The 23,277-nt window shown below is 36.1% G+C and overlaps 1 protein-coding gene across 2 annotated transcripts in view; it reads right to left on the bottom strand.

Moving 5' to 3' along the window:
* Window positions 1–23,277, bottom strand: part of HDAC8 (histone deacetylase 8) — a 212,805-nt gene that overhangs the window by 91,604 nt on the left and 97,924 nt on the right. The window lies entirely within an intron of this gene.

The raw sequence follows: 23,277 nt of genomic DNA, 5'->3' as shown, positions 1-23,277 counted from the left end.
GTTTTAAAATATGTCATCTAATTGTCTTCTTGCCTCCATGGTCTCCAATGAGAAATCTGCTCTTAATCTCATTGAAGATCCTTTGTATGTGACTAGTTGCTTCTCTCTTGCTGCTTTCAAGATTCTCTATTTGTCTTTGTCTTTCAACTTTGATTATAATAGGTCTTGTTCTAGATCTATTTGAGTTATCCTACCTGGAGTTCATTGAGATTCTTGGATGTGTAGATAGTGTCTTTCATCAAATTTGGGAAGTTTTCAGCCATTATTTTTTCAAATATTCTTTCTGACTCTTCCTTTTTCTCTTCTCCTTCTGGGATTCCCATGATTTATATGTTGTTCCCCTTGACGGTGTCCCACAGGTCCCTTAGGCTCTGTTCACTTTTCTTTATTCTTTTTTCTTTTTGAACCTTGAACTGGATAATTTCAGTTGTCCTATCTTCAGCTTCACTGATTCTATCTTGTGCCTGAAGCTTCTACTGAGTTGTTAGTGCAGAGATTTCCTGGAATTCTAGGAGTTTAAAAGATACACCAACAAACAAAATACGCTTTCCAGTCTTTTAAGGTTCTCTTAGGTCTTTCCTGAGCATGCTAGCTGCCCTGGGCATTTTTCCATACACACAGGTGCTTTTGATGGCCTTAATTTTCAAAGAAACACTCCTTGGCTTTTCCTTCCAGGCCTCAGATTGTCTATTCCATGTCTCAATTGTAATCTTTTCCCTCAGGCATCTGTGGGTTGTTCATCTACCTTAAGATGTTTCCAAGCAATGCCTGCCACTTTTCTGGCCTGAGTTCCAAGTTAGGACAACAGATAAGTGCCCGGTGTCTGTCATTCAGGTAATCCTTGACAGATTAGAATATATTTACACAATAATTTTCAAATAAGGTGTACTCTATTCCCTCTGAAACCATGTCCCACATGAGGAACATGGGCTACTGTTTTCAAGACTGCTGCCCAGCCAGGGTGGGAATGGGACAGGGGCAAAGAAAAATATCAGAAAGCTCTCCTACCATTAAAAAAAATTCGGTATCTTTTTATTTGTACCATGAGCTGTTTTTTTTTTTTTTCCTTTAGTAGTTTATCATAGTGGGCATTGCATATGGACTAGGATTACACGGTACACCTTTAGATTTGACCCTGAACTTAAATTGTATTTTGAGCAAAGTAGTTTAATAACATGCACATAGTTTACAAAGTCAAACATTACCTAAGTCTTATGATGACAAACAGCAATTCTCTACCTTATCCCTCCCCATTTCCAATTTCCACTCCCCAGAAAAGCCACTTTTCACTCTTTTAGCTTCTCCTAGTATTGTTGAAATAACACAAGAAGGTTGCTAATTATTTTTCAATTTTTGATATGCTCTACTGGCTCCCTTCTATGGAGGACTACGATTCAGTCTTACTACTGTCTTCCACATCCATCTATACACATTTCACCTTGTCTCATACTCTCTAATTATCTCAGAATTCTTGGCTAAATTAACATTCAATGTTTAAATTATGGTGACAACAAATACTGTCAGAGCTGAGCCATGTGCTATAGTATGACTACTTTTTCTTCCTTGGAAAATTTTTTTCTGGGATTAATAATTACCTCACCTCTGGAATTAATAATTACCTCATATGTTGCTTAGCTTTCTATGTACTCATCACTAATGTGTATCCATTTCTGTGTACTTATTCCTAACTCATGCAACACTATGACAAAACTGTATTATTCCTCTCAGTACTGTCGACTACACCAGGCAATTTGTAAATCCCATTTTCTCCTCAAAGCCTTTCCTTTGGAGCTCTCCCATCTGGACTGTTTGATTTCTAGGCCTTCTGCACAGCTGGTACCTGGGAGTTTCCCTTTACTATCACCTTGTGAAATTCCTGCTGTTCTCTTCTGCATTGGATCCTGTTTCCTGGATTGTATGTCTTCCTTTTTTCCAGATTTATTGCCCTCATTTTGTTGGACACTTACTCCAAAGTTCCTGACCTTGCATTTCTGAAAATGTTCATATTCTATCCTGGCAACTGATTTGGTAGTTTGGTAGTTTGGCTGGGTATAGAATTCAAGGTTGAGAATCATTTTCTCTTTAGTGTTAAAGGCACTGGTCCAGTGTCTTCAAGCTTTCAGTATTGTTGATAAGTCCAAAGCCATTCTGATTTCTGGAACTTTTAATGTGAAACTTTCCCCTTGGAAGCTCTTGCTTTTAGGATAGCTTCTTTTCCCTCTTTGTTTTAAAGTTTTATAATGCTGTGTCTTGAGATCTTTTTTTCTTCATGGTGTAGGCAACCAATGAATGAGCCCTGTCTGTCTGGAAAGTTGTGTCCTTAGGTTGGGGTGATTTTTAAAATTACTTCTTTGATAACTTCCTCCCCTAATTTTCTTCTTTCTCTCAGGAATTATTCTTATTGAATGTTGGACCTCATGGGTTGATTCTCTAATTTTCTTATTTTTCTCTTTTCTATTTCCCATTTTTCCTACCTTCTAGTTTTTTTTCTTTCTTAGAGATTTCTTCAACTGTATCTTCCAAACCTTTGTTGAAATCTTTTTTGTTTTGTTTTGTTTTTACCATTTTAACCATTTGGAATTGTTCAGTTCAGTGGCATTACGTACATTCACAATACTGTATAATCATCACCACTATGCATTTCCAGAATTGTTCATCATCTTAAACAGAAGCTACATACCCATGAAACAATAACTCCCTATTTCTCCCACCCCCAACCCCCAGTAACCTGTAGTCTACCTTTTATCTCTTTGTATTTGCCTAGTTTAAGTATGTATTATAAGTGGAAGCATACAGTGTTTGCCATTTTGAGTCTGGTTTATTTCACTTAGTATAATATTTTTAAGGTTCATCTGTGCTATAGTATGTATTAGAATTTCATTCCTTTTTAAGGCTGAATAAAATATTATTGTATGCATATACCATATTTTGTTTACCCATTCATCTTTTGATGGATATGTGGGTTGTTTTCACCTTTTGGCTTTCTTGAATAATGCTGTATCAAATAACATTGATATTTGCTTTCACTTCTTTTGGGTATATACTTAGAAGTGGAATTGCTGGATCATATGGTAATTCTGTTTTTTTTTAATTTTTAAAGATTTTATTTATTTATTTATTTGAGAGAAAGACAGAGAGAGAGAGTGAGAGAGACAGAGAAAGAGAGATGGGGAGGAGCAGAGGGAGAGGGACAAGCAGACTCTGAGTTGAGCACAGAGCCCCATGTGGGGCTCAATCCCACAACCCTGAGATCATGACCTGAGGGACGCTTAACTGACTAAGCCACCCAGGTGCCCCAATTGTTTATTTTTTAGGGGAACCATAAAGATGTTTTCCACAGCAGATACACAATTTTATATTCACACCACCAATGAACAAGAGTTCCAATTTCTCCATATCATCACCAACACTTGTTATTTCCCAATTTTTAAAATAACAGCCATTAAGATGGGGTATAAAGTGGTAACACATTGTGGTTTCTTATCATTTTTAAGTTGACTTTTCCTTGATCTAGCATTTGCTTGGTTGCTTATAAATTTTTTATTGTTTTCTAGGGTTCTGACAAAGTTGTTTCTGACAGTTTCTGTTTGCTTCTCTATATTTCTGTGGGGGGTGATGGTACCTTGGGGTTGCCTATTTCATCATTTTTTATATGATCTATGTTGGTATACGTTCCATGAGCACTTGAAAAGAAGTGTACTCTGCTGTTCTTGGGTAGTATGTTCCATAAATGTCAATTAGATCCTCTAGGTTGATGGTAGTGTTGAGTTCTTTATCTTTCCTGATTTTCTGTCTTGTTATTCTATTACACCCATAATAGGAACAGATAAAACTAATTTATTCCTCCCAATGAGGATCAGAGAACTTAAGATAGCTTAGGAAAGGATGTAAGCAGGGCTTTCCATGACTTTCCAAGTCTGATATTTTTCAATTGCAGGTCTGCCTCTGCTGCTTCATCTCCCACCATTCCCACAGATGCCCTACAGATGGAGTAAACTATTTATATTTCCCCAAGACCATGTGTTCTTTAACTCCTCTGTAGCTTTTTACATGCAATCACTTGTCTTGAAATGTCCTTTCTCTTAAGTACCTTTAAAGATCCAACTCAAATATCACCTCCCTTGTGAAGCTTTTGCTGATCACCTAAGGAAATCTGAATATATCTTTCTTTGGAGGCTAATTTACGATGAAGCTAATCATAAATCTTCAAAGCCCCTCACTTGGACAGACCCCTTCCAAGGTCCTGGGAAGGGCCCTAACATTATTTTTACAAATATGTTTTTTCTAATTTGCAAAGTAAGATACTTAACCACATTTGGTTAAGACTGTTTTCCTCTATCAGAGTTCCCCTTTGTGTTGGGTGGCACTGGAGTAGCTAAGAGGAAGTTGAGTTGTGGATAGATTTAGTGTGGGATTAGTGGGATATATTTATGTGGTTCACAGTAACTTATGTGTACAGTTAATGTATTGCTAATGGTATAGGAATGGCTTCAGGGATGCTCCTGTAGCCCAGTGTCCTGACTCACCCAACGTCTTTACCCAAAAATGACACAGCCAAAAGCAGTATTGTGATGTGAATGTATTCTATAGTGCTTGGTCTTTGACATATTGGGTAATAGAGGAGACATAGTGTTTGAAATGTACAAAGTCCAAAGTTAGTCTTTGGAAAATTCTTCTAATCATTGCATTTAAATTTTAAGTGGAGGATTTGTTTTTTAATGATGCCTAGTCAAAATGAAAGTTTTCTCCTTTCAAAAATATAGTCAATACATTGTAATAAATGAACTGTGATTTTTTTCTTTTCTCATGGAAATTGTACAACATAGAATTGATCATAATTCCTGTTTTTTAAGGATCCAAATCTTCCAGCAGTATTACACAGGGTATGGCTGTGTGTATAGTCACATGTTTTATGCATCCCATCTGCTATGGACTGAATCGTGTCCCCCTCTCACCTTCACAAATTCATCTGCTGAAGTCCTAACTCCCAGTGTGACTGTATTTGGATAAGGCCTTTAGGAGATAATTAAGGTTAAATGAGGTCATAAAGGTGGGGCCCTAATCCAGCTGGATTGGTGGTTTTTTAAGAAGTAAAAGAGAGATCTTTTACTTTCTCTCCCTCATTTACCATGTACACTCAGAGGAAAGGCCATGAAAGACTCACCAGAAACCAAACCCTGCTGGACCCTGATCTGGGACTTCTTAGCCTCCAGAACTGTGGGAAATAAATTTCTGTTGTTTAAACCACCCATTCTGTGGTATTTTGTTATGGCAGCCTGGGCACATTAATACATCTATTAATAATAAAAGAACAAATTTTGATCAAGCATGCTAAAGGAATGATTGAATTATCTTTCTATTCTTTCTATTGAAAATAACATTACAAAAACACATGCAGCTAAGAAAATGTAGGAGAAAAGTACTACAGTTGCATCACACATTTAATTAATATGACATATGTTAGAACGGTTTTGGCTTTTGTGAGGTTTGTAGTATCTTTCAGCTTTAAAAAATTTTTAAGTTGTTGCAGTTTCTTTTATCATTCTAAATATTCACTTGTACCTAATTTTATGTCTGTTTCCTAAATAGCACCCCCATTCCCCTCCCCCCAAAAAACTGTGTGTACTTCAGACCTACAAAACCTGGATCCACCACTGCTCTCTATAATAGGATTTAAACCAATGTTTCAATGCCTGTGGCCCCCTTTAGATTGTGAATCTTTCTAGAATGGAAACGGTTTCATTTTTGCTTTTCTAGCACCTGGAAGAATGCTGACACATAGTAGTCATTTAATAAATGATTGTTGGTCGAATAATGAACCAACAAATGAATAGAAAGAATAGAGAATATATGTTAATTAGTTGAGGAAGTGAGTAGTTTGGAAGATCAGCTTGGAGGATTTGAGAGAATGAACATGGAGACAAGAGGGAAGTAATCAAAGTGACCAAAGAATGCTAGTTCCTTTTTATAAATGATGATTAACCTTTCAGTCTAAGGTCACTACAGGAACTGAGAAGTGCTGCCCACTGACACAATGAATCTTAAAAAAAAACCACACAACTAATCCTCTAGTTTCAAAATGGGGGTAACAGGGATCTATTCTCTTGTCCAAGTATCTTTGTAGATCTTTATTTCCCTCTACTACTCACTCACTAGGAGTGTCACCGTGGGCCAACCGGCTAACCTCTTTGAGACACAGTTTTCTATAAATGTAGATAAATACCTCACAAGGTTGTTGTGAAGTTTAAATGAAATAAGGCCTGTGAAAACATCCAGCACAGTACCTGGCATATAGTAGGTGTCCCGTAACTGTTAGTTTCCTTTCTTTTTTGCTTTTTCTCAGTGAGCTCTGTCAATTCCCTTTAAAGAAACAGAGTCTCTTCACCTTCCTGGGCCCTCATCCTCTATTGTACTCCTTTAAGGAGAAATTGTTTTCTTTGTCACCTTGGCAGAAACTCTATCTCCTTACAGGGATACTCTTCCTCCCTTGGAATGTTTTCCTGGTTATAAAAAAAGAGTCCTAAAGTTTACAGGGCCAACATGTGATCTAGCAGGAAATGCAGACATCTTTCACGTTAATAGTAAAAGGACAAGGAGTCTGGTTCCAATTTGTACAGACATTTTGTTACCTTGGCATGTGCTTAGAGCAGAAGCAGGAAAGCAGCAATTAACTAAAGGCGTCTACAATGCAGTTTTAATTAATTCCTCTGATTTTATTAAATGGTGCAATTTGAAGAGGTTTGGGGCATAAAGCAGCTGGAAAAATTCCCAGTGCCTGGGCCTACCCCCTACTATGTTCTTAGTGGGGCTAGGCAGAGATGCTAGCTCCATATCACGGCTAGCAAGCCTCCTTTTAGAAAGTCTGCTTCCTGGAGGTACACACCAGTGAGAAGTAACTGTGGGATAGTATCCCAGAAAGGGGAGTCACTGGCTGCAAAGGTTAGGAGAGAGCACAATGCAGCCAAATGCTTTTGGGTCCATTAGCCAGCACAGCTGCTGTGTGTGCTGCCAATTCTATTCATAAGTGGGCAAAATTCAGGTTGGAAAATTACTTCATGTGGTGTGCATGTAAGTGGACTGGAGCAAAAAACAAAAACAAAAACAAAAAAAGACTAGAATGGGCAATAGGGTTTCATGTAGTCACTTAAGAACTGAAGGTGAAAGCAAGTGAGAAGAGGTTGCTGCTCCCTGTCACAGTCCTCTCTTGCTGCTGCAGCGGTCAGCATCCCCTTTTTCCATGTGCAGAGGGGAGGGTTTGGAGGGTCTATTTCTGTTGCTTCCATTTCACCAACAGTTGGCAAGTCCATTAGTTGTAGGAATTAGCACCTTAAATTTGTTGTTGGAACATATTAAGCACATATTCTTGGTTTATAAAGAACAAGATAGATAGAACACGATTTCCACAAATTGACTTCTTTCCTCTTTTTAGATGCAAATTATCTATGTCTATTTTTATCATTTTTTTCCTTCTCCTCATTTTAGAGAAAGGGCTATTTTGTATCCTGTCCATGAGTAAATCCCTAATGTGGGTTCCAGATTTTAGCTCCTCTGGAACCTTGAACTCTTGATTATTTCCTTTCCTCTCCATCACCTTAAATTCTCTCACTTCATTACATACTACTTATCAGTTAACAGACCTGCACAGGTCATTTTCCTTGAATAAACACTTCTCTTGAACCTGTTGCCCCTTGGAATACTGTCTAGGAAAATAAAAGCAAAAGCTTCTTTGTTTTTCCCCCTTAAAGTGTCATCTCCCCATTTGCTACTACTTTCTTTCAAGCAACATTAGAACAAAAAATTGGGTTTGTGAATTGCTTTGCAGGGAAGACTTCCCTCACTCCATCAGGCACTATTAGTCACATCTTCACTTTGTTCCCACAGCTCTGTGTTCGTACTGCTCTTATTGTACACAGTAACTGAAGCTATAATTTATCAGTTACATTGTATTGTTATTTACCTCTTTGTATTTTTGTCACTTCTGCTAAATCATGAGTCCCTAAAAGGACATGAAGTGACCTTTATCTTGGTGTCCCCAGAAAACAATGTTTCATAATTGGTGCCCAATAAATGCTGAGTGGGAGAAAAGGGGGCTAACAACTACTGAATCATGTCCATGTGCCAGTTTTTCTGAGATCGATGTCATTATACTTATTTTACACATAAGGAAACAAGTTTACAGAGGTCAAGGAGCTTGTCTAAAGTCATGTAAGTAATTCAAATTGGAGCTGCAATTCAAATTCCAGTCTGTCTGATTTTAAAATCTATGCCCTTTCTACCACGCTGCCTCCAATATCTTACACTGAGTCCAACTTCTGGCCCCATCAATTTTCTTGTGCTTTCACCCCATTCTGCTTTCTGATCTCTCACAGAGACACCCCAGTGCCCTGATCCCTACTTCCTCCTGGTTTGTCTGCCTCCTTTTGGCCTCACATCCACATGTGAGGCCAACACATGATTATACACTTGAACCTCTTTTTGCCTCATCTGTCTGGCATAATCCCCACTCCAGATCAACCTCTGCACTTTGTCTCCTCTGTTCTGTCACCACTGAAGGAGACTATCACTGGATAGACTGGTATCACCAATCGGTTTTGAACTTGAGATGCACTTTCCAAGCTTCTTCATTATCCTTTTACTCATCTCTGCTCAGCTCCTTCTATTCTCAATTACTGTTACAATATTTACCATTTTCCCCAATCCCACTATTGACCTCTCATCCCCTCACTCCTGGACATTTGGGGCAGTTTCGTGTTTTTCTATCAAAAAAGCTGAGATGAGCATCCTTATACATATTTCTACTTCACTTGAGAGTTTTTCTTAAACAGCAGGCTCCTTGAAAGAGTTAGCCCTGCATGTTGCTGTTATTTTCTTTACCTTCTATTTACCACTCAAACTACTATTGTCTCACCTCTGCCCCTTCCACTGTATTGAAATTCCTCTCATCAAGGCCATCTGACATGGCTCAGAATTCTCTCCATCTTTTAAACTTTCAACTTTGGTTTGCATGATTCTACTCTGGTTTTCTTCCTGTAAGTATTAGCTAATACTTACTATGTGTTTATTAGACACTATTCTAAGGGCTTTGCATGCATTACATGTACATTTAATCCTTAAACAACTAAGGCTTAGAGAAGTGAAGTAACTTGCCTAAAGTCACACAGCTGGTAAGTGGCAGAGCCTGGAGGATATAAAATCACAGACTGGGTCCAGAGTCCATGATTTTAATTTGTGTTTTACTGCTGATCCTTAACATACTTTTAGTCTCCTTTGTGAGCTCATTTTTGCTGGTCCCTTAAACCCTGAAATTCTCCAAGATTCCTCCATTGGCCCTATGGTCTTCTTACACATTCTCCATGGGTAATCTCATTTACTTTCTGGTTTTAACCACATGCTTGTAATACTCAGATCTATATCCAGTCATGACTTATCCCCTGGACTTCAAACTCATATCCAACTGCATCTTGGTTAGGATCCACTTGGGTGTTCCACTGGCACCTAATACTCAATGTAAAAAATGGGTCACTTTTAATGCTCCTCCTCCTATATTCATCATATAGTAACATCATCTAGTCATCCAAACCAGAAAACATGGTGACATTCTAGATTTCTCCTTTACCCTCAGAATATAATTAATCACCAAGTTGTGCTAATTCTGCTTCCTAAAAATTTCTTAAATCTTTCCCTTGTCTCCATCCCTACTTCAAACTCTCTTCATCACTTGTCTGATGTATTGCAACAGTCTCCAGCCTGGCTTCTCTTAAGTTTATCATGAGTCATCTCATCAAAACATAGATTTGACCATTCACTTCCCTTCCGTGACTCAGTACTGCTAACAGGTACATTCTCAGTTCTTCAGCATGACACTTAACCACTTTCTGTGGTTAAAAGCATGGGCTCTGGAGTTAAACTGCTCAGTGTGAATCTCAGCTCTGACAGTGTGAAACTTTGGGAAAGGTACCCAATATCCTTCTGTCCTAGTTTCCATATCTGATTACATGAGATATCCATGTAAGGCACTTAGAACACTGCCTGGCATGTAATAGGTGCTCAATAATTGTTAGTTATTGTCAATAGTATGTATCTAGTCTCATCTCCTCCCATTTCCTGCCTTAAAGTTTATGTTCTAGTAATATTGCATTGTTTATAATTCCCTAAAGTCAGCATGCTATTTCATGGCTGTGTGCCTTTCCTTTGCTGTTTCTGTAATCCCCTGTGCTTTCACACATTTATATGCCTGGCTAATATTCAATTCAGTCTTTAGCTTTGACATCATCTTCAGGATACCTTCCATGACTCCCACACCCCTGCCCAATCAGACTAATTGTCTCTCTTCTGTGACTTTATAGACTCTGTGCAGGTCTTTATATATTTTGGACACTAACCCTTTATTAGATGTGTCATTTGCAAATATCTTCTCCCAATCCATAGATTGTCTTTTAGTTTTGTTGGTTGTTTCCTTTGCTGTGCAGAAGCTTTTTATTTTGATGTAGTCCCAATAGCTTATTTTTGCTTTTATTTCCCTTGCCTCAGACATACCTAGAAAGATGTTGTTACAGCCAATGTCAGAGAAATTACTGCCTGTATTCTCTTCTAGGATTTTTATGGTTTCAGGTCTCACATTTAGGTCCTTAATTCATTTTGAATTTACTTTTGTGTATGGTGTAAGAAAGTGGTCCCATTTCATTTTTTTGCATGTAGGTGGCCAGTTTTCCCAATACCATTTGTTGAAGAGACTGTCTTTTTCCCACTGCATATTCTTGTCTCCTTTGTTGCAGATTAATTGACCATATAATTGTGGGTTTACTTCTGAGCTTTCTATTCTGTCCCATTGATCTATGTTTCTATTTTTGTGTCAGTACCATACTTATTGATTACTACTGCTTTGTAATATAAATTGAAGTCTGGAATTGTGATACCTCCCATTTTGTTTTTCTTTTTCAATATTGCTTTGGCTACTCAGGGTCTTTTGTGGTTCCATACAAATTTTAGGATTGTTTGTTTTAAAACGCTCTGTGAAAAATGCTGTTGGTATTTTGATAGGGATTGCATTAAATGTGTAGATTGCTTTGGGTAGTAGGGACATTTTAACAGTATTTTTTCTTCCAATCCATGAGCATGGGATGTCTTTCCATTTCTTTGTGTCATCTTCAAATTCTGTTATCAATGTTTTAGTTTTCAGAGTACAGGTCTTTCACCTCTTTGGTTAAGTTTATTCCTGGATATTTTATTATTTTTGGTGCAATTGTAAATGTGATTATATTCTTAATTTCTCTTTCTGCTGCTTCATTATTAGAGCATAGAAACGAAATGGATTTCTGTACATCGATTTTGTATCCTGTGACCTTACTGAATTCATTTATTTAGTTCTAGTAGTTTTTTGGTGGCGTCTTTAGTGTTTTCTAAAATAGGTCATTCTTTCCATCTCCACTACTACCACTATCATCTCTCAACTGTCATCAGTCTCCTAACTGGTCTCTATACTTCCATTCTTGCCACCTCCCCACTCCACACAATATTTAGTTTTAAAACATACATTGAATCACAGCACCCCTCCTGGTTAAAAGCTTTCCACTCTATTAAGAATGAGATCCAACTTCTTGCCATGGCCTACGGGGGCCCTGTACAGTCTGGTCCTTGCCTATTCCACCTTATACCCCCTACCCCTTACTGACTAGCATTAGTTACAGTGACTTCCTTTCAGGACCCAGAACACACCAAAATCTTTCTTACCTCATGGTCTTTGCATATGGTTGCCTACTCTGCCTCAAACACTTGCCCTCTAGTTGTTTTATTTTTAACCTGGCTGGCTTTTTCTCATCCTTCAAGTTTAGCCTTAAATGTCACATCTTCAGAGAGGCCTTTTCTAGTGACCCTATATACATCCATTTTTCTCTACCTCTGTACTCTTTGTGCTTCCATCATGGTAGTTATCACAGTTTATAATTATTTTCACTTATTTTTAACTTGTTCTGTAGTCTGTCTTCCTCACTGGATTGCACATTCATGATGCAGGAACCACAGCTACACTGCACACCACTAGAGCCTCAGCACCTGGCATAATATATGACACATTGTTAGCATTCAATAAATATTCCCTGAATGACTTAATGACTTGACAAGTCAATCATTCAATTAATAAAGCAGGATGGCTATATAAACTTTCTTGCTGGTCTCTTAGGCAAGAAAAGCTATAACTTCAGCTAACAACTTAATTGTTGAGATGAATCACCTTGCTCAATCCAGTTGAGAAGTATTGTCGGAGAGCTTAATCAAGCAAGAAAAAGATATACTTTTAAAAAGTCTGATTCTTAAGTCCCTTTATGCTTGTCAGTGACTCAGGAGTGACAAATGTAATTACTATAAACCAGTGGTTCTCAATAGGGGTAGATTTGCCTCCCCCCAGGGGATATTTGGCAATGTCTGGGTACATTCTCGGTTGTCAAAACTGTGCGGGGAGTGTGCTACTGGCATCTCGTGAGTAGAGGGCAGGAATGCTGCTCAGCATCCTATGAATGCATAGGACAGTCTCCCCATAACAAAGAATTATACCACAAGAAAAGTCAATAATGCCAATACTAAAAAAACACGAGAAATAGGACAACCATTTAACTTTGTGAAACATAATAGAATGGCCAAATATAGGTGTTAGTGTTCTAGAGGATTTGTAAAACTTAATAACTGAAGCCATTAATAAGCTCTCGTTTCCTAAGATTTATTTCTGTTCTTTAGAGCAGATTTCTATTTGTTTGTTTGGTGGTTGTTTTAAACGAAGAATCCATTCATTGATGGTCTTTAGGAAATTGCTGAATGTTCTAAACTTGTATCCAATAGCATGTAATTATAAGCATTTATCTGGGAGGAGGGACCATCAGGGGTCCATGACCACCCAAAAGATTAAAAAGTCTCTGGTATGGAGAGACCTTTGTGTTGTGTGGATTAGACTTTAAAAAGTCATGTTTTGTGGAATATGTGTTCTGTGAAATGCTTAAAAATACGGGTGTCCTTTAGGGCTGCCTTTGGAGGCAGGCAAGTGTGGTGGAAGCTCAGCTTGGTTTCCTCCTAGTGGTGAGGACAATACAGGTTTCACTGTGCTGTGAGGAGACCATGTGAAGTAATTTATATAAGCCCTACTAAAGTGTTAGGCACACAGTAGGTGCTCAAAAAATGTTATTTTACTTCCTTCTCGGAGTTACTGTGAGGATTGAATAAAATAATGCTTTGAGAACTAAATGAAATAATGCATATAGCATGTTGTCAGGTCAGTAGATGTTTAATAAATGGTTATTTTCCTCCCATGTATCCTTTATGCCAAAATCCTGGGTCTTAACATTGAAAGTAGAGAAAAAGGATAAGCCCCAAAATATGAAAAATTTGAGTTTTAATCCTGGCTCTGCTATTTTACTAGCCGATCCTGGTCAAGTTATTTTCTGAGTCTTACTTTTCTCATTGGTAAATGAGGGATAATGCCTACCTCCCAGAATTGCTAAGAGACATGAATGAGATTATATATATAAAGGATCTAACATATGGATATACTTACATGGGATACAATTGGTACTTAATAAATGTTAAGTTCTTTTCTCATTCAAACAGTTCTTAAATCCTACCTCCATAAAACCTTTCTGCAATAGGAGGATCATTTGCTGAATGTCAGGTACAATGACCTTATCTAAATATAAAACTCAAATATAAAATTTCTAGTATTCATCTACTTATACTCATATTTGTTCATATAAAATGATAAGAGTTCATTTAGATATGTTTTCAGCATTTTTGTTCCAGAGTTCTCAGTGTCAGCAAGGGCTGTTAGGCTAAATCTGCAGAGCATCCAATACAGCAGCGCCATGTTCATTTTTTAAAAGTTTATTAGGCACTTACTGGGGACCAAATTCTCAGTATTGAGGGACTAAGAAGAAACAGATCCTTGGCTGTGAGTTTTACCAATGTTTCTGACATTAACCATAATAATGTCTAAAATTTAATTTATATTAGTATTTTTTATTTATGATATATTAGTGATATATTTATATATATTACTTAAATATGCCAGCCACTGTTCTAAGCATTTTGTGTAGACCAATACATTTAATCCTCACAATAATCCCATATTTTATAGGTGAGGAAACTGAGGGACTAACTGGTAAAATAATTTTCTCAACTTGTCTAGTATATATTGTTACTATGATCACTCCCTGGAGCTGGTCTATGAAAGCAGGTCTGTCTGATAAACATATTCATTTAATTTTTATATTTTAATTTCAACAATTAACTTACATTTTAAAAGAAGTTATACATACATGGTAAAAACTTAAAAAGGTACCAAAAGTTATACTATGAAAAGTAAGTCCTGACTTCTGAATTCTGGTAATGATAGAATAGTTTCTATCAGACTAACCGTCATGATAAATTGAAGGTAGTAGAGAGTATCTCAAAACAGGTAGAAGCTAGAGAGAATTCAACCTTCAAAAGAAAGGAGCTACACTGGTTAAGAGTCACAGTTATATATCTTTTATGTGATGTGTGGTAGAGCTCAGGCAGATAGCTGCAGGCTTATTAGCCTGAGGATTCACAGCAGAGTTCAGAGTTGCCAGAATCTCATAAAATAAGATCCAAAATCTCCAGATTCAAATAAAAACCCACTCATCATACAAAGAATTAGGAAAATCTCAACTTGAATGAGAAGACAATCAACAGATGTTAACACCAAGATGACATACATGTTAGAATTATCTGACAAGGATTTTAAGGCAACCACTACAAAAATGTTTCAAGAAGCAATTACAAGCATGCTAGAAACACAATAAAAAAAATAGAAAGTATCAACCAAGAAACAGAAAACATAAAGAATGGGAATTTTGGAACTGAAAAATACAATAATCAAAATAAAAAACTTACTGGATGGGCTTAATAGAAAAATGGATATGACAAAGAAAAGCATCATTGAATTTGAAAATAGAGCAACAGAAATCACCCAATCTAAACAACATAGAGAAAACAGAGTAAAAAATAATAAACAGAGACTTAGGGTCCTGTGGGACAAGAACAAAATATCAAACATTTGTGTCATCAGAATACCAAAAGAAGATGAAGATGACATTTAAAAAAATATTCAAAGAAATAATGGCTAAAATCCCAAATTTGGTTAATTTTAATTAAAGATTAATCCTACATATTCAAGAGGCTGAATGAAACCTAAAAAGAATAAACCCCCAAAATCCACTCTTCCAAGTCACATCATACTTAAGTATCTGAAACATAAGGAGAAAAAACAAAAATAAAAACCTTGAAAGCAGGTAGGGAGAAATGATGCATCACTTTACATTCTCACCTATATGGAAACAATGATTCAGGTGAAAATGGATTTCTCTCTAAAACCACGGAGGCCAGAAGGAAAAGGCATATTTTTTAAGTGCTGAAAGAAAGAACTTCCACTCCCCCAAATTCTATAGCCAGTGAACATATCCTTCAGTAGTGAAAGAGAAATCAAGCCATTCTCAGATGAAGGAAAACAAAGATAATTTGTCTTCATCAGATCGACCCTAAAAAAATAGCCAAAGAAATCTTAGAACATTAAGAAGGAAGAAAGCACAACAGAAATAGTAAAAATATGGTTAAATACAGCACATTTTCCTTCTCCTCTTGAGTTTTAAAAATTATGTTTGATGGTTGAAACAAAAACTATAACAATTTCTTTTTTAAAAAATATTTTATTTATTTATTTGAGAGATAGAGAATGAGAGAGAGAGCACACATGAGAAGGGGTAGGGCCAGAGGGAGAAGCAGACTCCTTGCTGAGCAGGGAGCCTGATGCGGGACTCATCCAGGATCATGACCTGAGCTGAAGGCAGTTGCTTAACCAACTGAGCCATCCAGGCACCCAACTATAACAATTTCTAATGTGGTTTTCAATGTATGTAAAGTAAAATTTTAAAATATTGTATTAGAGAGGAAGGTAAAGAGACATAATGGCAGGTAAGGTTTCTACAGTTCAAAGTGGCAAAATGTTGATACCAATAAACTGTTTTATATATATATATTTTATGTGTTTATATATATATTATATGTAAGTTAATACCTAAAGCAACTACTAAAAAAATCTATACAAAGTGATATACTCAAAAGCACTATATATAAATAAAAATGGAATTTAAAAAAATGTCCAAGTAATCCAGAGGAAGGCAGGAGGGAAAAACAGGCAACAAACAAAAAACAAATGATAAAATGGCAGACTTAAGTCTTAACATATCAATAACTACATTAAAAGCAAATGATCTAAACACACCAACTGTGGTGCCTGGGTGGCTCAGTCAATTAAGGGTCTGCCTTCAGCTCAGGTCATGATCCCAGGGTCCTGGGATTGAGCCCTGCGTTGGTAGCGGGAAGCCTGCTTCTCCCTCTCCCTCTGCCTGCTGCTCTGCCTACTTGTGCTCTGTCTCTATCGCTCTGTCAAATAAATAAATAAAATCTTTAAAAAAATAAAATATTAAACACACCAATTAAAAAACAGAGATTGGTAGAATGGATAAAAAATGACTGAATTATATTTTGTCTATAAGAAAGTCATTTCAAAGATAATGATATAGAGAAATTGAAATAAAACTGATGGAAAAAGATATAATATGTAAACAGTTATAAGAAAGCATGAGTGGCAGTTTCATTAAAAAGTACTGTATGCTGGCTAACTGAACATAATAATAAAAAAAAGTAAACCTATACTTATATGATCCAGCAATTACATTCCTGGTGTTGATCCCAGACACATGAAAACTTACATCCACAAAAGCTGTACATAAATGTTTAATTTTAATAGCCATAAATCAGAAACAACCCAAATGTTCTTAAATGGGTAAATGATTAAACAAACTATGGGACCTGTATACCATGGAATACTATTCAGCAATAAAAAGGAATAAAGTATTGAGGCATGGAACAACTTGGACAGCCATCAAGGGAATTATGCTGAATGAAAAAGCCAATCTCAAAAGGTTATATATTGCATGGTTCCATTTATATCACATACCCTAAATGAAAAAGCTGTAGATATGAAGAAGAGATTAGTGGCTTCCATGGATTAGAGACTGAGTCGAGGGAAGAGAAGGCAGCTATGGTTATAAAAGAGTAGCACAAGGGAGGTCTTTGTGGTGATGGAACAGTTCTGCATCCTGACTGTGGTAGTGATTACATCAATTTATACATATGATAAAATTGCAAAGAACTAAATACACACACATACAAACGAGTGCATGTAAAGTTGATGAAATCTGAATAAGATCTGTGGATTATACCAATGTTGATTTCCTGGTTTTGATATTTTGCTATAGTTATATAAGCTATTATTATTGGGGGAAACTAAATGAAGGGTACATGAGACTTCTTTGTACTATTTTTGCAATTATCTGTGGATCTAAAACTATTTCAAAATGAAGAAGTTTAAAAAAATAATTGGATGGAATGGGATAAAAGATTAATTGGATGGGGTTAATATAGACTAAATACTAAAGAAGAAAGGAGCAGTAAACTTGAAGATAGATCAGTGGAAATTAAGCAAACTGAAGCATAGAGAAAAAAATTGTTAAAAAATGAGAAGCACTTCAGTGACTTATAGGACAGTATCAATCAAACACCTGTGTAACAGGAGTTTCAGAAAGACAGGAGAGAGGGAAATAGGGCAAAAAAAAAAGTCAAGAAATACCAGCCAAGAATTTTCCAAATTATATCCAAAACTGCAACCCACAGATCCAGGAACTCAGGAAATCCCAGGTAGGATAAATACAAAAGTATACTGGGCCACATCATGGTCAACGTTCTGAAAACCAAAGATAAATTTATAAGGGCAGCCAGAGAACAAAGACATATATACAGGGAAACAATGATAAGAACAAGACTGACTTTCCATAAAAAATGGAGCCAGAAATAAAAAAACCTGTCCATCTAGAATTTCATATCCAGCAAAAATATTCTTCAAAAATGAAGGCAGAAAAAAAACGGAAGCAGGTAAGTAAAAGGGTTCTGCGTCTGGCTGTGAGGGGAAAGAGGATGTGAAATTATTTTCTCTTTGGAAACAACTGGAAAATTTACCAAATAAAGGAAACATATTTTTGTTTTAGATATTGGACAATATGCAACACAAGACACTAATCTGAGAGAAAAGAAATACAAAAGAGGTGATCCTTATTATCACCCCAGCTTTCTGCCAGGAGGTAATCCTTGGACTATGATGCAGGGGAGGGGGGATCTAAACAGAGTCTAACAATGTCTGAATAGAGGAGACAGAGATTGGAATTCATAAGGACCAGGGTGGTTAGAAATTGTGGGGATGGAGCTAAGCCATAAAAAGTGTACTAGAGGGCATGTACTGAATGGAGCACTGGGTGTTACATGCAAACAATGAATCATGGAACAATACATCAAAAACTAATGATGTCATGTATGGTGATTAACATAATAAAATAAAAAAAGTGTACTAGAAATATGCAGAGAGGGCCCCTTGAGTCTTTTGATGAATACCAACCTGAACATGGATAGGGTAAAACTTCACAAAGATAGTCTAGAAAAAATTTTCCAGGAAACAATTACTAAGAAGTTGTAGGAGGAACACTTCCTAGAGTTCACATAAGGTCAAAGTAGAGACCTCAAAGAATACAGGGGGGCATCTGTAAAGACTTCAGAGGGGGCAGTTCCTTCAAAATGGGCTAAATTAGCCCTAGAGTACAGGCTACTCAAGATGTACTCTAAATGAGCTTAAAAAGAAGCCTCAAAAGGATCAAACTGATCCACAATAATTTGTCTATCAGAAAAAAGTACGATCCTCTATAAATAAATACAAAAAAATCCAGCACTCAACAATGTAAAATTCACAATGCTGGATATACAGTTAAAAAATTACTAAACATACAAGGAAGCAGGAAAATGTGATCTATAACCTGGAGAAAAATTAGTCAACAGAAACAAACTCTGAAATGACAGATATAATGGAATTAGTAGAGAAGGACCTTAAAACTACTATTATAATTATGCTCCATATGTTCAAGGATGTAAAGAAAATATGAATACAGTGAAGAGAGAAATGGAAGATTTTTTTCCTGGTCATATTTTTTTTTAAAGATTTTATTATTTTTGGAAGTTTTTCATAATAGAATCTCTAGAAATGAAAAATACTGTATTTGAAAGGAAAATTTCACTGAATGGGATTAATAGCAATTATATACTGCAGAAGAAAAGATCAATGAACCTGAAGGCAAAGCAACAGAAACTCTTCAATATGAATCACAGAAATAAAAGACAAAAAAAAGGGGGTCTCAATGACCTATGGGACAATAAAACTGGTCTAACATAGGTTTAACCGGAGTTCCAGTAGTAGTGGAGAGAAAGAAAGGACAGAAAAGAAATAATGGCTGAAATATTTCCAAATTTGATAAAAATTATAAACTGTCAGATCCTAGAAGCTTTGGGTTCCAAATAGGATAAACACACACACACACACACACCACACCACACCAGGGCAAACTGTAATCAAGTTGCTAAAAACTAGTCACAAAGAGAAAAGTTAAAAGCAGCCAGAGGAAAAGATAAGAATGATTAGGACTTCTCATGAGGAAATATGCAAGCATAAAGACAACGGAATGATATCTTTAAAGTTCTGAAAGAAATAATTATCAGCCTAGAATTCTATACCCAGTGAAAATATCTTTCAAAAATGAAGACAAAATAGACTCTTCAAACAAAAGCTGAGAAAATCAGTTGCTAACAGACCTGCATTATAATAAAAAATTAACTGAAGTTCTTAGGCAAAATGTAGCTCTTACCAGATGGAAACCTGGATCTACACAAAGGATTGAAAAATGTTGGAAAGGATAAATATATGGGTAAATGTAAAAAAATATTTCCTTACTCATCTTTTAATTTCTTTAACTGATAATCTAGGGCCATGTTGGGAGCAGCACGTCCAGTGGTGGCTGTATATGTGCTGACTGCAAAGGAATGCCACTGAAGGCCATGGAGGAGTGAGGCAGGCTGTCAGCCAGGTGGCAGAGTAAGTGCAGCAAGTCCAGCCAAAAGGTGGCACAGCCCAGGTGGGCGGATAGGGGATATGGTCCAGAGCTGCTCATAGCTGGGACATTCTAGCCTGAACATTAGATCCTTTGGCTCGTATGAGTAGCTGTCTAGCCTCCCTGCGCCCCCTGCTGGGGCCCATACAACAGGTTCCCCTACTATGAGACCTGTTGCCTGGTCAGGTTCTGGATCTTCTCTTCCAACCCTTCCTTTGAGCTTTTCAGTTCTCTCCTCTGAAGTGCCGGCACCATGACCAGTACCTGTACTCCACAACCACAAGAGGGACATGAAAAAAGTATCCTTAGTTATGCCCGCTATAATCTCTATAACTTTATTATTGTTTAGATAATAAACGAGCTTCTACCTAGATAGAAATATAACAAGAATATGGATTGTTGGCTTAATAAAGTGAGCTTAGAAGGCTTGCTTTCTCAAACCAGAGCTGTAACATCTATGTTTAAAGAAGCTGAAAAAGATGAAACTGAAGTATCAGGGAGGGCTCTGACTCATGGTAGGAAGACATTTACTTCAAAGACATGGTGAAATTGTAAGCACGAAATGAAAATATGATTAAAATTACCTTTATATATGTAATTAATTTACAGTGTCTTAGGCACAGGTCATTTTATATAGTTTCAGAATAATTTGCTATTTAAGTTGTGGCATCATTTTCAGACCATTCATTCATAGTTAAAGGGAGAGAAGTTGAGTATTTTAAGTGTAGACATGATGAGTTTATTAAAACCCAAAAGTTGTTTGGTTAGAGCTTTTCAAACAAGAAAAAGTCACTGAAGCATCTTATGCATAAGTTATTGCACTGCATGGACTGGGGCAATGCACACAATAGTCTAGAGATCAATAAAGCCCTGAACAGTTGACATTGCTCAATGCCTACTGAATGGAAAGTTACTAAAATAACTCATGGTAGTGCCTCTTTTCAATGGCACAGTAACTTGTTTATTTAAACATTTAGCTCTAAACATGAAGACTTAATTCTTATTTGCATGATTGTACTTTCACCTTATAGACAAGTCTACAGATGTGTCTGGACTTGCTGTTTTGCTTTTAGTCATGTGGTATCAGCACTAACTAAATCTTTGAAGAAGACTTTTTTCTTTGTGAATGGTTGACAACAAACATAAGTGGCATTGAAATATTGAAAGTGCTGAATAACTTGTTTGAATCTCATGGTTCCTCCTGGAGCAACTTTGTTTATATTTGCATGAAGGTACAAAAACAAGGGTAGATAAAACTGCAGGCATCATGATATAAATTAAGGCAGTTAGCACCAAAGTATACCAGTAGCTATTGTATTCTTTATACTGCCATGTAATCACATTAAAAATTCAGTTTCACTTAAGAATGTCCTTGGTGAAGCACTAAAAATTATTAAATCTTGATCCTGGGTTTAATATTCTGTGTGACAAAATAGCAGTTATGAAAAAGTGCTTCTGTTATAAACTACATTATGGTGATTGTATTGAAAAAAAAAACGACACCCATAATTAGGTTGTGGCTTAACTAGCCACTTCTCAGGAACACCATGTTTGCTTGAAAGAACAACTGATGGAAAAACCATGATTCAATACTTGGGTATTTGGCAGATACTTCTCAAAAATGAGGTGAGCTTTTAGGGTAAACAACTGACATAATTTGTTGCCAATAATGGTATTTACATTTTTGAGTGAAAATTAAAATATTGGAAAACTTCATTCTGCCATTGTAAGCTTGACAGTTTTCCCAAACTTAAGCTTTGTTCCAATGAGATTAGTGCTGATATCAATGTGATTTTTGATAGTGCAAAAGCTGTTTCAGCATTTGTAATATTCACATAATTTGGTGAACCAATATTTTCCAAGTAATCAATATGTACAAGATGGGTCAAATATCTATTCAAAGTACAAGATGACTAATGAATTTTAATGGAACAGTATATGAAAATTTCACTGATAACAGTTTCAGATTCCATACAGCATTAACCTTTAAGAAACTACCATTTGTAGAGTTTTTATGTAGTATCAAAGAAGCATATCCACAGTTATCTGTAAAGGTTAATAAAATACTCCTCCCTTTTCCAACTACATATCTATGTGAAGCTGGATTTTCTTCATGTACTTTAACAAAAACATCATAACACATTGTAGAGGCTGGTATGAGAAGTAAGCTGTCATTTATTAAGCCAGACATTATAGAGATCTGCAAAAATGTATAGCAATGACATTCTTCTCATGACATTTTTTTTTGTTTTGAAAAATAGAGTTATTTTTTAAAAATCACAACATGTTATTTGTGCTAATGTGTACTGGGTTTATTATTCTTATTTTAAGTAAATTAATAAATGTTTTAAAATTTTAGAAATATATTGACTGTTTAAAGCAAAACAATAACAATGTACCATGGGGTTTATAACATATGCAAAAGTAAAATATAGGACTACAATAGCACAAGGGAAGGAAAGGGGAAAAATGGAAGAACACTGTAATAAGGGTGCTATATTGTACATGAAGTAGTGTAATACTATTTGAAGGTAAAATATGGTAAGTTAGAAATGCATACTGTGAACCCCAGAGGAACCACAAAAAATCAAAACAGTTACAGATAATAAGCAAATAAAAGAGACAAATGGACTTAAAAATATTCATTTAATTCAAAAAAAGTCAGGAAAATAGAAAGACACAAGGAATAGATGGGACAAATAGAAAACAAATAGGAAAATGGACTTAAACCTAAACATATAAATAATTTATGTAAACATAAGTGATGTAGGCACACCAACCAAAAGGCAGAGATTGTCAGACCAGACTAGATAAAAAATCATGACCCAACTATATGTGATCTATAAGAAATTCAATTTAAATATGAAAACACAAATAGGTTAAAAATAAAGGAACAGATAAAGATATCCACACAAATAATAATCATAATAATCACACCACTCAAATAATAATCAAATTGTCACAGATGTGACAATATTGAAATCAGACAAAGTAGACTTCAGAACAAAGAATATTACCAGAGATAAAGAGCAATATTTCATAATAATAGAGGGGTCAATTCATCAAGAAGATATAACAACCCTAAATGTGTATACATCTAATAACAAAGCTTCAAAAATACATGAAGCCCAAATCAACATCAGTGAAAGGAAAAATAGCCAAATCCAAAATCATGGTTGGAGATTTCAACTTTCTTGGTAACTGACAGAACAAGCAGACAAAATCCGTA

The sequence above is a fragment of the Phoca vitulina genome, unplaced genomic scaffold (genome assembly GCF_004348235.1).
Source record: "Phoca vitulina isolate PV1807 unplaced genomic scaffold, GSC_HSeal_1.0 scaffold131, whole genome shotgun sequence".
Classification (NCBI taxonomy): Eukaryota; Metazoa; Chordata; class Mammalia; order Carnivora; family Phocidae; genus Phoca; species Phoca vitulina.
This window is presented reverse-complemented; position numbering and strand designations above follow the sequence as displayed.